Here is a 15,164-nt window from a genome sequence, read left to right on the forward strand (position 1 = left end):
AATAACTTATAAAGCGGTTCATGCCTGAAAACCGTGTCATATGAAGCACTTAGACTAACGAAAGCAACTAATATCATTCGCTACATTTGGTATCCTCCTTCAATAAACGTTGTCAGAGATAAGGCTTAATCAGTGCGGCTCCGTCCTGGTCGGAATTCAGCTGCTCAAAAGGAATGTTCTGAAAGATCACTAGACTAATTCCATTGTATACAATTCTTTCGAAGAACTTATAAACAGTGCTCAATAGTGCGATTGGGTGATACTTCTTAGGTTGATCTGATGCCTTGCCAGGCTTTAGTATTCCTATGATTTTAGACTGCGTCACTTTTTGTGGGATTGAGCGAGATACCATAATGTCAGAGAAGAGATCCGCCAGCCATATTTCTTTGTAGTTCCCACTATTCAGAAGAAATTCTAGGTAGATTCCATCGTTTCCCGTTCTGTTTCCATCTTTTTCGAGTTTTAAGAACAGCGGAAATCTCAGAAATAGAGGAAGTTCTAGGAAAGTCAGATTGTTCATTAGTGTTCTTTTTGTGCAATGTGAGTTTGCGTCTAATATATCTTGTATGAGTTTTACCCCTTGGTGCTCTTGATGTGGACAGTAAATGTGACGCAATCTTATTAGCTGACATATGAGTGTTGTTCCTCACTTTAATTTTGCTTTCATCCAACTACTTTAGTGAAGACCCTGTTTCTCTACTTGATGTTTGAAAACTGAGTAACTCAACAACTTCTACACATTTAGTACATCTGGCTATATCGAGGTTATGAAGTTGGTTATCCACTATTTCTGTGTCCCTGCTTTTTAGAAATTCGTCATATTGTTTCTCAGTAGCTTCAATCCAACCTGGAATACATTGCTTCCGGTAGCCCCTAGAGACTGCCTTCTTTGCTGCACTTATCATAGCTCCATAGTTTTTTTTGTTTTTTGGGAAGAATCCAACCAAGACATTCATTAGGATTTTTAGAAAATACAGTCCATTTGCTATTCTGAAATTCCATGTAGGTCGTGAGTGGACTGAAATGGGTCGGATATTTGCCCCTAAATCAATCAAGAACGGGCGGTGTTGCGCATGTGGGACGTCTCGTAATACGAACTACAAACTTTGGAGATATGATTTATTTTCATGAATTACTACAAATCATAGATCGGCATTACGCTCCTGTCTCCAATCTGATGATACAAATGTTCCCATGCATCAAACACCAAATATAAACTATTGTCTTCCACCCAGTTTACAACGGCTTCACCATTTTGATCACTTTCCTTATAGTTCCACTGAGTATGGTGGCTATTAAAATCACCGAAGTATATGATGGCGTGTTGCGACACCGGGATGAGCTATGGAGGCCAAGAGATAGCTAGAGGTTTGTTAATACTAATTACTGCCACGTCCCCAATTTTTACTGTAACTTTGTGGATGTCGTTGACTTTAGATGCAGAGCAAACATGTGCGTTCTTGACTTGCGATCGTACGTATTTTGCCACTCCGCAAGCACGATGGCACGTTGGTCCTAGTAGGTCACAGCCAGGAATTTTTCCTCTCTGATTTATCTGCTCTTTATTTTCAGTGTGTGTTCCCTAAACGCCAACAACATCGATGTTATATTTTGATAAATACTTCTGTGAGACTTGGCATTTTTATTTTCTTGTGCCTTCAATACTGATTGACAAATCTCTGTAATGGGTCCAAAGTATATAGCTGGAGGGTCGTGAGAAGAACAGTGTGAGTGGATGTCTTGTGACAAATTCAATTTAACCAGGAGGTCTTTGAGATTATCTAGCTGCCGCTGCTTCTTGGCTGTAGATATTTGCCTTGAAGTGACTGTTCTTTAGCACACGTGTGGCACACAGAACGCCACCGGAGGCGAACAGTCGTTGTCCCCCAAAACACAACACATTACCATGCCTCCTACGGTGCATGACGCCCGTTGCCATCAAAACAGCTTCTACTCGTCTCGGAATGGATAACTACAGGCTCTGCATGGGTTTCCAGGGAATCCTATGGCATTATTCCTGCAAAATAGTGGCAGATAATGATGATCGAGGTGGATGATGATGATGATGTTTGGTTTGTGGGGCGCTCAACTGCGTGGTTATCAGCGCCCGTACAATTATCCAATCTTTGCTCAGTCCAATTTCGCCACTTTCCTGGATGATGATGAAATGATGAGGACAACACAAACACCCAGTCATCTCGAGGCAGGTGAAAATCCCTGACCCCGCCGGGAATCGAACCCGGGACCCCGTGCTCGGGAAGCGAGAACGCTACCGCGAGACCACGAGCGGCGGACTATGGATGGAGGTGGATAGCGAGCACCCACACTTCCCTCCAAAGCAGACCACAAACGCCCAATAATATTCAGATCTGTTGACTGCTGTAGCACAGGAGATGCGACACTTCATTCTCATGCTTACAGAAGCACTCCTCAACGACGCCAGCTGTGTAAACAGGGTTCCTGTCGTCTTGGAACACAGCATCGCCATTGGAGAACAGACATTGTACAATGGAATGGGTCTGATCAGCCAAAACTTCACATAGTCCTTGGTAGTAACGCGGTCTTGCAGAGTAATCATGGAGACCATGAATACCGCGGTATAGCTGCCCAAATTATAACCGAATCTTCGCAATGTTGCACTCTTGGACATAAACTCTGCCAGAAGTGGTAAACAGTGTGAAACAAGACTCATCCGACGAAATGGCATTCTTCCATTGGTTCATAGTCCAGGTTTTATAGTTTCGTCGCCACGTTTTCCTGTTACGGGCATTTCAATCAGTGGTGAGTGGCTCGCCCATCGATTTCATGCTTATTGAACTCCTTTCGTGTTGTCTTGGTGCTGACAGGGTTCGCGAGCACAACATTCAGTTCTGCAATCATTTTTGCGCTGTCGTTCCCCAAATCTTCGTCACAGTCCTCTTCATTGATCGTCTGTCAAGCTCACTCAGCACACTCTTTCGTCCGATTTGTGACTCTGAGCATAATGTTTTCCCGCTTTCCCTGTATGCGGTATAAATCTTCTCTTGAAACACCAAACACTTCTGCTGCCTTGGTTATAAAACAAAAGGTAAAGCCGCCAAATTTCGTACCCCAGTCTCTTTTTGGACTCTGAGTACCATATCTTTAAATCAATTATTGCCAAAAATTTTATATAAGACCACCAACTAAGACTACACATGGTATTTAGCTCAAAATATATCAGAAACGATTTGTTATCTTTACAGAAAAAAAGCTTCAAAATCAATGTACTCGTACTTTTACTAAACTTGAGAAAGGTGTCCTACTTTCGTCCCCTACTAATACGACTTGTAAAAGAGGTATTAACAGTTTAAAAACACGGTAATAATAATAAAAACATCTTACAACGCTTATTTACATTAGATACAGGTTACAACATTCGTTTTTGGTGCAATGAATGTTGATTAGCAACTGTACGATTATTTTTTATCCTTCCAAACAAGCGTCTTTTTTTTTTTTTTTTTTTTTTTTTTTTTTTTTTTTTTTTTTTTTTTTGCTCCTGAGCACATTTCGTGTTGCCACAAGGAACATTGAGTGCAATGCACATATTTTTCCCCATGACTGCCTTGCGTTTTAGGCAAATGGGCCACTCCGCATCATCTTCATTATCCTCGCTTCCACTTGAACCTTGTTATGGGACATCACAGTCCTCATCAGAGTCACTGGATATTTCCAGTTTTGTTTTCTTGTTTAACGGTTTCTTTACCTTTCCTGGCAATGTATTCGGAATTACATCTAACCGTTTTCTCACACGACGCATGGTTTTCTCTTGAGATTGTTGCAGTTTCATCTTGTAAGGAGAGCCTGTAATAAGAGAAGCACTGCCTCGTTGCTTAGATGAAGATGAGTGGATAACAGGCACCCGTATGACATCTCTTGGGCTAACTGCTGTTAACTGTGCCATCTGGGTGCTGCTTGAAAGTTGAGCGGCTGGAAAGGCCGGCTGTATAGCTGTGCTTGTTGAGGGTTGATTTTTTGCGTGTAGGTCAGGAGCTGAGCAGGCGTCAGCAATAGCCGAAAAGTCTTCTGGGCCAAACACACTCGGGTTGTAAGGCAGAATCCTAGTTTTCTTAAAACCATTCGCGGCAGTTTTTACAACCGCTGCCTTTTCATAGGCTTCTTTGAATAGCTGTGCAATCTTCAGGTTACCAACAACCCTGCCAGGGTGGCTAGACAGCCAATTTTCTGTTGCCCGCGCATAAAATGTTTTAAAAGGAAACATGAATGACACATCGAGAGGCTGCAGTTTTGAAGTGCAGTGAGGAGACAAGCAGACTACGGCAACACCATTATCACGAGCAGTGTTAGTAACATTCACATTGCGAGAATGTGAGAAGTGTCCGTTCAATATTAATACAATAGGATCTTCCTTTGATGGCTTTACAACTGAAATGAAATGTCGAAATCATTTTTCAAAAAGATCACTTCTGATCCACTCAGACTCATTCGCTGCTCCTACTGACCCAGGTGGAGCTCCATCTATGAGTTCGTTCTTCATCGGCTTTCTGGAAGAAATCATAACAGGGGGCACAAATGAACCTGGTGACGACATGCACAAAACAACCGTCAGTAGTGCACCTCTCTCTGCAGACGCCAGTTTGTGCACAGACTTCTTCCCTTTCATAGCAACAATCTTTCCAACTTGCATTGTACCACTGTGATGCCGCTTTCACATACGTTGAACCCTTTAAGTGGATTAAATTGTATTTTCTCCAACTCGGGCTTAAAAATAGAGAAAAGGATCTTAACACTTTCCTCATTGAAACCTTGTGCCCTTGCTAGCGACAAGGATTGCGGCGTTCTTGTAGAAAGAGTCGGATGTCTCAGAAGAAACAGACGTAACCACTTTTTTACACAACTGAAAATGGTTGAGCAACAGTATTTCGTAAAACAAGCTGAAACGCCATTCGTCTAAGATCATTCAGAGTAAGGAGGTAGAAACTTTTCTCCTTGTCCTTACAATAAGACACTAACTCACGTCAAAAAACTGGCTTTCTGCCAATAGCTTTTTCAATTAACTTTTCAGCACTTTTACCTTCTCCTTTCTTTATATAATCCTTGAGAGTTGCACTGGACACACTAAATGTCTTGCAGCTTTGTATCCCATTTCCTAGTTTCCCACCGCAGTTACTGCCGATTTCATCGTCCCTCTATCCCACTTCTTCCTAGGCGGCATATGAAACAAAACGAAAAAAATATGTTCTAAATTTCATCCCCAGGAACAGATGGGGGACGAGAACAGGAACATCCTACTTGCCAATATGGCGACTTCCTACATTACATGAAGTAAACCAAACACGGTAAAACGCTCAGATCATTCACTTTATAATAAATGGTTCAAATGGCTCTGAGCACTATGGGACTTAACATCTATGGTCATCAGTCCCCTAGAACTTAGAACTACTTAAATCTAACTAACCTAAGGACATCACACAACACCCAGTCATCACGAGGCAGAGAATATCCCTGACCCCGCCGGGAATCGAACCCGGGAACCCGGGCGTGGGAAGCGAGAAAGCTAGCGCACGACCACGAGCTGTGGACATTCACTTTATAGCTTACCGTAAACAGAAATGCAAATACAACTAAATAAATACATTATAATAATTCTAAAAAAGCATTTACGAATAGTATTATGACAACTCACCTTTTGACAAATTAGAATACGTTTTCTCAAACGGCCACGCAGAGGACTGGACGCATGAAACTTTCACAACTAACTGGTGGCCATGAGCACAACTAACGAGAAATTTCACCGATGCGCCTACCCTCAGAACAGAGAACCTTAGGGGGACGAAATTAGGCACGGAGACGAAATTTGGCGCCTTTGCCTTACGAGCACCACGAATTTGTCCATATTCAGTTTCACTTATCTGAGACCTAACGCACTCACATCTATACTCACTGATCTGTCCAAGGCTTATACTTGCAACGTACTGAGGGCATCATATAGGTGCCGTTCGTGTTCAAATACAACAACACAATCTGCAGGCTTATCTAGCACTTTTCGCGGTGTGTCCTTATTTATATCCAGTTCCTGCAGGTGCTACTACTTAGGAAACCTGCTATGGTCTAAGTGAAAGTAATTAGTTTCTTGTACAACTTCAGCTCGATAGCTGATTCTCGCCAGTATTAACAAGAAAGCACCATAACTAAATTTATGTACTTTCATAACTTCACCGTCAGTTTCGTTCGAAGGGTCACCATTAGGTTTTCCAATTCGGTCTTACAGAGAGTACTCTACTGCATTGGCTCCTTACTTAGCTTGCATTTATCGCAAATCTCTTGCCCAACGTAAAGTCCCGAGCGACTGGAAGAAAGCGCAGGTGACGCCTGTATGTAAGAAGGGTAGAAGGACGGGTCCTCAAAATTACAGACCAATATCCTTAACATCGGTTTGTTGCAGGATTCTCGAACATATTCTCAGTTCGAATATAATGAATTTCCTTGAGACAGAGAAGTTGCTGTCCATGCATCAGCACAGCTTTAGAAAGCATCGCTCCCGCGAAACGCAACTCGCCCTTTTTTCACATGATCTCTTGCGAACCATAGATGAAGGGTATCAGACGGATGCCATATTCCTTCACTTCCGGAAAGCGTTTGACTCGGTGCCCCACTGCAGACTCCTAACTAAGGTACGAGCATATGGGATTGGTTCCCAAGTATGTGAGTGGCTCGAAGACTTCCTAAGTAATAGAACCCAGTACGTTGTCCTCGATGGTGAGTCTTCATCGGAGGTGAGGGTATCATCTGGAGTGCCCCAGGGAAGTGTGGTAGGTCCACTGTTGTTTTCTGTCTACATAAATGATCTTTTGGATAGGGTGGATAGCAATGTGCGGCTGTTTGCTGATGATGCTGTGGTTTACGGGAAGGTGCTGTCGTTGAGTGACTGTAGGAGGATACAAGGTGACTTGGGCAGGATTTGTGATTGGTGTGAAGAATGGCAGCTAACTCTAAATATAGATAAATGTAAATTAATGCAGATGAATAGGAAAAAGAATCCTGTAATGTTTGAATACTCCATTAGTAGTGTAGCGCTTGACACAGTCACGTCGATTAAATATTTGGGCGTAACATTTCAGGGCGATATGAAGTGCGACAAGCATGTAATGGCAGCTGTAGGGAAGGCGGATAGCCGTCTTCGGTTCATTGGTAGAATTTTGGGAAGATGTGGTTCATCTGTAAAGGAGACCGCTTATAAAACACTAATACGACCTATTCTTGAGTACTGATCGAGCGTTTGGGATCCCTATACGGTCTGATTGAGGGAGGACACAGAAGCTATTCAGAGGCGGGCTGCTAGATTTGTTACTGGTAGAGCAGGCCGTTGTGGCCGTGCGGTTCTAGGCGCTTCAGTCTGGAAACGCGTGACCGCTACGGTCGCAGGCTCGGATCCTGCCTCGGGCATGGATGTGTGTGATGTCCTTAAGTTAGTTAGGTTTAAGTAGTTCTAAGTTCTAGGGGACTGATGACCACAAATGTTAAGCCCCATAGTGCTCAGAGCCATTTGAACCATTTTTTTTACTGGTAGGTTTGATCATCACGTGAATGTTTCGCAAATGCTTCAGGAACTCGGGTGGGAGTCTCTAGAGGAAATGAGGCGTTCTTTTCGTGAATCGCTCCTGAGGAAATTCAGAAAACCAGCATTTGAGACTGACTGCAGTACAATTTTACTGCCGCCAACTTACATTTCGCGGAAAGACCACAAAGATAAGATAAGGGAGATTAGGGCTCGTGCAGAGGCATATAGGCAGTCATTTTTCCCTCGTTGTTTGGGAGTGGAAGAGGGAGAGAAGATGCTAGTTGTGGTACCAGGTACCCTCCGCCACGCACCGTATGGTGGATTGCGGAGTATGTATGTAGATGTAGATGTAGGTGTAGGTTACACTGTCAACAGGGTTCATAACAAATCCCCTCAGAGTTGTGCCATTATCGCGATATAAGCATTCTAGCTATCTTAATTGGCCAACCGCCCTGCCGCAGTGGTAACAGCGGTTCCCGTCAGATCACCGAAGTTAAGCGCTGTCGAGCTGCGCTAGCACTTGGATAGGTGACCATCCAGTCTGCCGAGCCCTGTTGACGAGCGGGATGCACTCAGCCCTTGTGAGGCAAACTGAGGAGCTACTTGATTGAGGAGTAGCGGCTCCGGTATCGTAAACTAACTTACGGCCGGGAGAGCGGTGTGCTGACCACATGCGTGCCATATCCGCATCCGGTGACGCCTGTGGGCTGAGGATGACACGGCGGCCGGTCGATACCATTCGGCCTTCATGACCTGTTCGGGTGGACTTTAGCTTTAGTTATCTTACTTAATTTACCTTTAACGTTACGTAAGATAACTAAAAATATTAAGTCGTGATATTGGCGCAACTCTACGGGTAGTGCAATCCGATGATGTTCTTTCGAACGAAACCGGACGAGACATGACAAACGGGTATCAATACGGCTCAGGTGGTTTCTTATTAATCGTAACTAGTTTCCTCACAGCCCCCGGAAATACTAGTCATTATGATACAGTCAGTGAGCCCAGCAGGACTACTCTATTCATCGGCACAGCGTTTTCGGTTAGCTCGTATCCACCCGACATCCACCTCCTACCTCAGTCAACTTCCAATCATTGTTGTTGTTTGCACGTAATGTGCAGGTTTGGAAGCTATTTTTAGCACGTTCAACATGTACTATCATGCTCAAAAATGTCCGAACGACCTGAATTGTGTTCCGCCTGATTTTGACCCAGCCCACTTAACTTCTTTTTAGGTACTCTTCATTGTTTCCTGTATGGTTGTGTGACTTTATACAAAGATTACATCAAGAGCCCCTGCTAGAGAATACTGCTCTGTATATCTGCCATTCCAGATATAAATTAGTGCCACGATGTTATAAATATCAGGAAACTCGACATTAGAGATGAGAACGTCCTTAACGCTTGTAAACTCAAATTTATTACAATAAGTGATATTTCGAAACTGTTAATACTCGACTTCCCCACGGGAGCTCCACACAGCAGACGCTCATAGTTGTGCTCTAGCAGTGTCTGTAGGTCATGTGGTACTTATTACTTACAGTTCATGCGCCTTCTCCTGGACGACAGCTCATAGCACAAACTGTATCGGCAGTTCTGTTGATAATCTACCGACATACAACGTTTGGTACTGATTAAGTGTTGACAGCTGGAGGTTGGGTGTCAGCAGGAAGTCCAAACTTTGCTATATGTCATTTCTATATTTTCGTCAAGGTGAAAGAACATGCTGGGGAAATAGCTTTTCCAACGATGACTACATTCATACAGCTTCTCCAATGGCTCTGTGACCAAAGAGCGGATTTCTATCGTCGAGGAACTGGGAGGATAACACGACTGTTGGTTACAGAGACTTATTGAATATGTTGAAAATTGGTGTCATGTATTTGTGTCACTTTGGCGGATAGTACAGCATTTAATAAAAGTTACCTGGCCTCCCATAATAACGAGTAGCTTACGTTATGAAGTCCCCTCATATGTGCAGTTCGGAACTCCCCTACCACCCAAGTTATTTGGCGCAAAGTGCCATTATTTATCTAAGCGGCTCATGAGTAGCCAGTTGTGCACGTATTTGAACTTTAAATGACATGCCAGACACTTTTATTCTGTATATGGATCCAAACCCGACACCTACAACTAATGTTAAAGCTCTCGACTTGAAATTACACAAGGAAAATTTTTGTACTGGACAAGACTAGAGTAGAAGTTGTCTTACATGCTAATGAGAGTGCTAACATTTCTGAAATGTCACTTCGAATAAATGATAGTTTACGAGCGTCCCTGTTAAGTTAGTACAAAATATTTTAAATATGGTTTCATTCGCAAGTAACAAAGTGTGCGCATGCTTAACTTTTAATTTGCGTGACGTAAAAGTTTGTATTAGAAGGTGTTTTCGAACCCAGCACCTGATGGGATTGCTAATTAAGCACAATCAAATGATAGTTATCGAATTTTTTTCAACACTAGAGAGATGTCTGAGTTTGAAATGATGAGACGAATTTTTTTGTCTTACCAGGAATCGAACCTGGCATTTACCACCGTTATTTTCTAGCCACAAATATACATTTAATATAGGTTTATTTCACAAGGAGCTATGTGGGCATGCTTGAATTAGGAATAAAATACCGAAAATTTCTGTGCTGGATGGAAGCCGAACCCCGCAAATGTCATCGTTATTCATGTCCGCCCCCGGTAGCTGAGTGGTTAGCACAACGGACTGTCAATCCTAAAGGCCCGAGTTCGATTCCCGGCTGGGTCGGAGACTTTCTCCGCTCAGGGACTGGGTGTAGCGTTGTCCTAATCATCGTCATTTCATCCCCCTCGACGCGCAAGTCGCCCAAGTGGCCTCAAATTGAAAGGCTTTACCCAGGCGAGCGGTCTACCCGACGGGAGGCCCTCGTCACACGGCATTAATTAATTAAGATCGTTATTGATTGCAAAAGAAGGACGTTAACTTTTGAATTCTTTTCATCAGTAGCTTGGAGTGACATGCTTGGACCCGAAACCATGTGATGAAATTTTTAGTGTCTAGGTGGAAGTCGAAACTGGCTCCTTTGCTATTGCTGACTCGCACGAAGAGACACCATCATTATCATCATCATCATCATCATCATTTAATATTAATTCGGTTGGTGTTAGCAGTGATGAAGATGGTTGTTGATGCCTGGTAAAAATTGTCCCCTGAAGTGGGAATCGACCTCAGACGTAATAAATGCCAAGCCAGCACCACCACGAAGAGACACTAACAATCAAAATTATTTTTCACCAATAATTGTGTACATTTAGAGCACGAAATGAAATGATTAAAATGTTTCTGCCAAACCATGATTCGAACCCAGAGACGTGCCCCTCATTGAGCCCTTGAGGAGTCAGGAATATTGGAGAATCAACGAAACGATGTACCGCCACGAAGTGACCAAATCTTGCGAAAGAAGAGATCCGAGTTTGAATCCCAGTCAACCACTAATATTTTCAACATCTAAAGTTTAAATAAAATACATGCTCTGTGACCATGACGAAATTTAGCTAATAAAATAAAATAAAATTTACTTTTATGAGGAAGCCTACTGGTGACAGGCATTCTACTAGGCGCGACTTGTCACTCTGCCACGGCTCGCCTTAAGCCAACTTTCCATCAGGCTGTGTATGTATTACATATAATGTGGATTTGGAAGCACGACGGTGCAACTCCATGTTTTTCGGTTGGTGTTAGCGGAGATGAAGATGGTTGTTGATGCCTGGTAAAAATTGTCCCCTGAAGTGGGAATCGACCTCAGACGTAATACATGCCAAGCCAGCACCACTCCGACAGGCTAACCAACGCCACATTTGACTGAGTCACATTTTTGTCGTAATGAAGGATGCGCTAGACTGAATGAGAATTATGACTTCCTAGTGGTGGGTGCATTTTCAATACATTCGTTTCTTTATTAGATTCAAATCTAGTATGTTGGATTTTTATCTCTTCTCTTCTCGAACCGCAAGTCGCCAGATCTAAAACAGGTGGAATTCGTAACTCATTCATATTAAATCATCTCGCAACGTCGATGTAGCATATCCTATATAAAGCTGGAAGAAAATAAGAAACTAATATACTCCACCCCTGTGATAAAGTAAGATCTTGTGTTTGGACAGCCGATAGTGGCCTTGCAACGTCACTAGGCAATATAATCTCTGACAGCGAATACTACCTCGTACATTTAAAGCTCTCAATTAGTGGAATGGGAGGTAAGATAAATCACTAAAATATGTGAGCAGTAGTCATCGTGTCACACTTTCCGACATTTTCGTTTGCTTCTATGGACAGCTTTGGATCCAGGAGAGCACATGTTCTGCCATTTAAGAAGTTTATTTATTTTTATTTATTTTATTTTGGGTATGGCAATACAGCGTCAATATTTTATATAAGTACAACAATATGTAAACGAAATGTATAAAACAAAAAAACGTGTAAATAGTACATGTGTAAAAAAACAAGCAATAGCACAAAAGGATAAAGTACAAACACTCAAGACAAAATAACTACACGTTAAAAGCTTGGCAAGCCTCACTAGAAACTCATTCATATATTTAAAGCTCAATATCTAGATTGCAAATGGCTCTGAGCACTATGGGACTTAACATCTATGGTCATCAGTCCCCTAGAACTTAGAACTACTTAAACCTAACTAACCTAAGGACACCACACAAACACCCAGTCATCACGAGGCAGAGAAAATCCCTGACCCCGCCGGGAATCGAACCCGGGAACTCTAGATTGCACAGCTAATCCAAAGCAGAGGGTTTCACATATATAACCTCAGAGACAGGTCCGGCGTATCTTCTTAAGGGGCATTCCTCAATAATATGGCGGACGTTCTGTTCTGGTGCTCCGCAGTCACAGGCTGGTGAGTCGCATAGACCCCACTTGTACTTATATGCATTGCATCTTGCATGGCCCGTTCTGATACGGTTTAATTTAGTCCAGGTACATCTCTTCATGTCAAAGCCCGGTAATTCCAAAGCAGGATCTTGGATACCTTGTTTATTAATTCCAGAGTCATTCCAAAAGTGCCGCCATTGCTCCTTGATGTCAGGTTGATGTTCTTGTGTATTAACCCATATAGGCTTCCGTGACTTCAAGCGGGTCGATGGTATTTCGTTCAAAACATCATGGATTAGTAGATTCTGTGGGTGATCTGAGTCATGAATTTTTGACCACTCTCTTGCTGCTGCGTCTTGCCTTCTCAATTGTGGAGGTGGGATATTGCTTAGAGTATGCAGCCAAGGGACTGGGGTGGATTTAATAATACCCGTTATTATCCTCAAACACTCATTCAACTGGGCGTCGATTTTCTTAGTATGAGTGCTCAAATGCCAGACAGCAGAGCAATGTTCGGCAACAGGATATACAAGGGCTATTGCGGCAGTACGTAAGGTGGATGCTTGAGCTCCCCAAGTCGAGCCAGCCAATTTTCTCAGGATGTTGTTGCGACTCTTTAGCTTTTGGCTTACGTTTCCTAGACGTTTTTTGTAAGTCAGGGAGCGGTGTAGTGTTATGTCAAGGATCAATGCGGCCGAACATCATGTAGTAAGAGTCGATGTAGTACCAAATCGAACGCTTTCCGAAAATCTAGAAATACCGAAGTAATGTAATTATCTCAGTCCATTGCTTTAAAGATATGAAGTGAGAATCGCGTGAGTTGGATTTCGCAAGTGCTATGTTGTTGGTAGACTAGAAGAAAACTGTGTCGTTTCACGTAAATCTTTATCTTTCAGCTACACATAATCACAAACACTGTATCAGATGCTGGCTAATGGCTAGTTTGGAAGTATACGTCTTTCCATTGCATCCTAGACCTGCTTTATGGGTGGCCGGCCGCGGTGGCCTTGCGGTTCTTGGCGCTGCAGTCCGGAACCGCGGGACTGCTACGGTCGCAGGTTCGAATCCTGCTTCGGGCATGGATGTGTGTGATGTCCTTAGGTTAGTTAGGTTTAAGTAGTTCTAAGTTCTAGGGGACTGATGACCTAAGATGTTAAGTCCCATAGTGCTCAGAACCATTTGAACCATTTTTCTGCTTTATGGGTGACAAATCAAGGGACTACAACCACATCGACATCTACATAGATACTGCGCAAGCCACTGTACGGCGCCTGGCGCAGGGTAGCCTGTACGCCAGTCAAGCATGTGTACATTTTCCAGTGCGTTTATGATGTGAACTGCATTGGGGGATCTCGAACTAACCTGCTGGAACATGCCATAATATCTTAGAATACTGGCGAGTATGTAGTAGCTCTTGTACAATTACAAAATCAGTCCTGTTCCCACATCGAATAGCTCCGCACACCATGATTCCAGGAGTTTGAGGGGTATGGGTCACCAGGTTGTCTGTACACATTATGAAGTCGATATGACACCTGTGAAGCGAAGCGAGACTCTTGCTGAATACTATAGAGAGCCACACAGCTTCGCAATTGAATCAGTCTCTATAGTGCAAGTCTCTCTTGTCTCTAGTATGGTACCAGTGGTAAATGACGCATAGCAACTCCTGAGCTCAACTCGGCTTCCAGTTAACCTCCTCCCCACAGTTCGTGGTGACACTCTCTTAACTTCCGCTCAGATTTCACCTACTGTCATCCGTCTATTCATCGGAGCCAGTCAAAGGATTCTACCATCTTCTCGTAGTGCAGTCCTTCAGGAAGGACTCTTCTTGCTGCACTGTTGTCTCGAGTCCATCTCATCACCACTGGTTCTGCATTCATCACAGTATAGCCTAATGTCTGTCCCATCTGGCGGTATGACGCACCCACGTCTGTCATGGCAATGATTCAGGCTTTCTCAGAGTCCGGAAGAAGACAATAATAGTGGACGTCGTCTGCGCATACTGTATTGAGATCTCCACCTGAAAATTTCCAACATCGTTAGACACATCCAACAGCCAACATGTATTCACAACATTCTTCATATGTAGAAACAGTTCTTTTCTGTATTGAAAATAAATTCATACAATGGCCGCGCGTGGTAGCCGCGCGGTCTGAGGCGCCTTGTCACGGCCCGTGCGGCTCCCCCCGTCGGAGGTTCGAGTCCTCCCTCGCGCATGGCTGTGTATGTTGTCCTTAGCGTAAGTTAGTTTAATTTAGATTAAGTCGTGTGTAGGCTTAGGGACCGATGACCTTAGCAGTTTGGTCCCATAAAACTTTACCACAAATTTCCAATTTTTTTTTTTTTTTTTTTCGCACAAGGATGAAATCTGAAACAACATATAGCGTAAGCATGGACATATTGGAGTAATCAGACTGATAGACTGAAATGAAGGAGTTCGTCGTATAGCAATTTCCATTTCGGTCAGTATATAATTAATATTCTCGGGGAAAAAGAGGAGAACATAAGAAATTAACTTGAAATATTTTGTAATTGTTTCTTTTTTTCCCTTTTTGATGAGTCGTCTGTCTTGTGATTAATTTGATGCCACCCTCCACAAATTCCTCTCCTGCGCTAAGCTCTTCATGTCAGGGTAGCATTTGCACCCTGCATACTAAATTATGTATTCAAATCTGTGCATTCCCCCAGAGTTTTTACGCTCTACAGCTCCGTCTAGCAGCATGGAAGTTATCCCTCATGTCTTAACACACGTTCTATCAGCCTATC

This window comes from Schistocerca americana, chromosome 1 (assembly GCF_021461395.2).
Source record: "Schistocerca americana isolate TAMUIC-IGC-003095 chromosome 1, iqSchAmer2.1, whole genome shotgun sequence".
Lineage (NCBI taxonomy): Eukaryota > Metazoa > Arthropoda > Insecta > Orthoptera > Acrididae > Schistocerca > Schistocerca americana.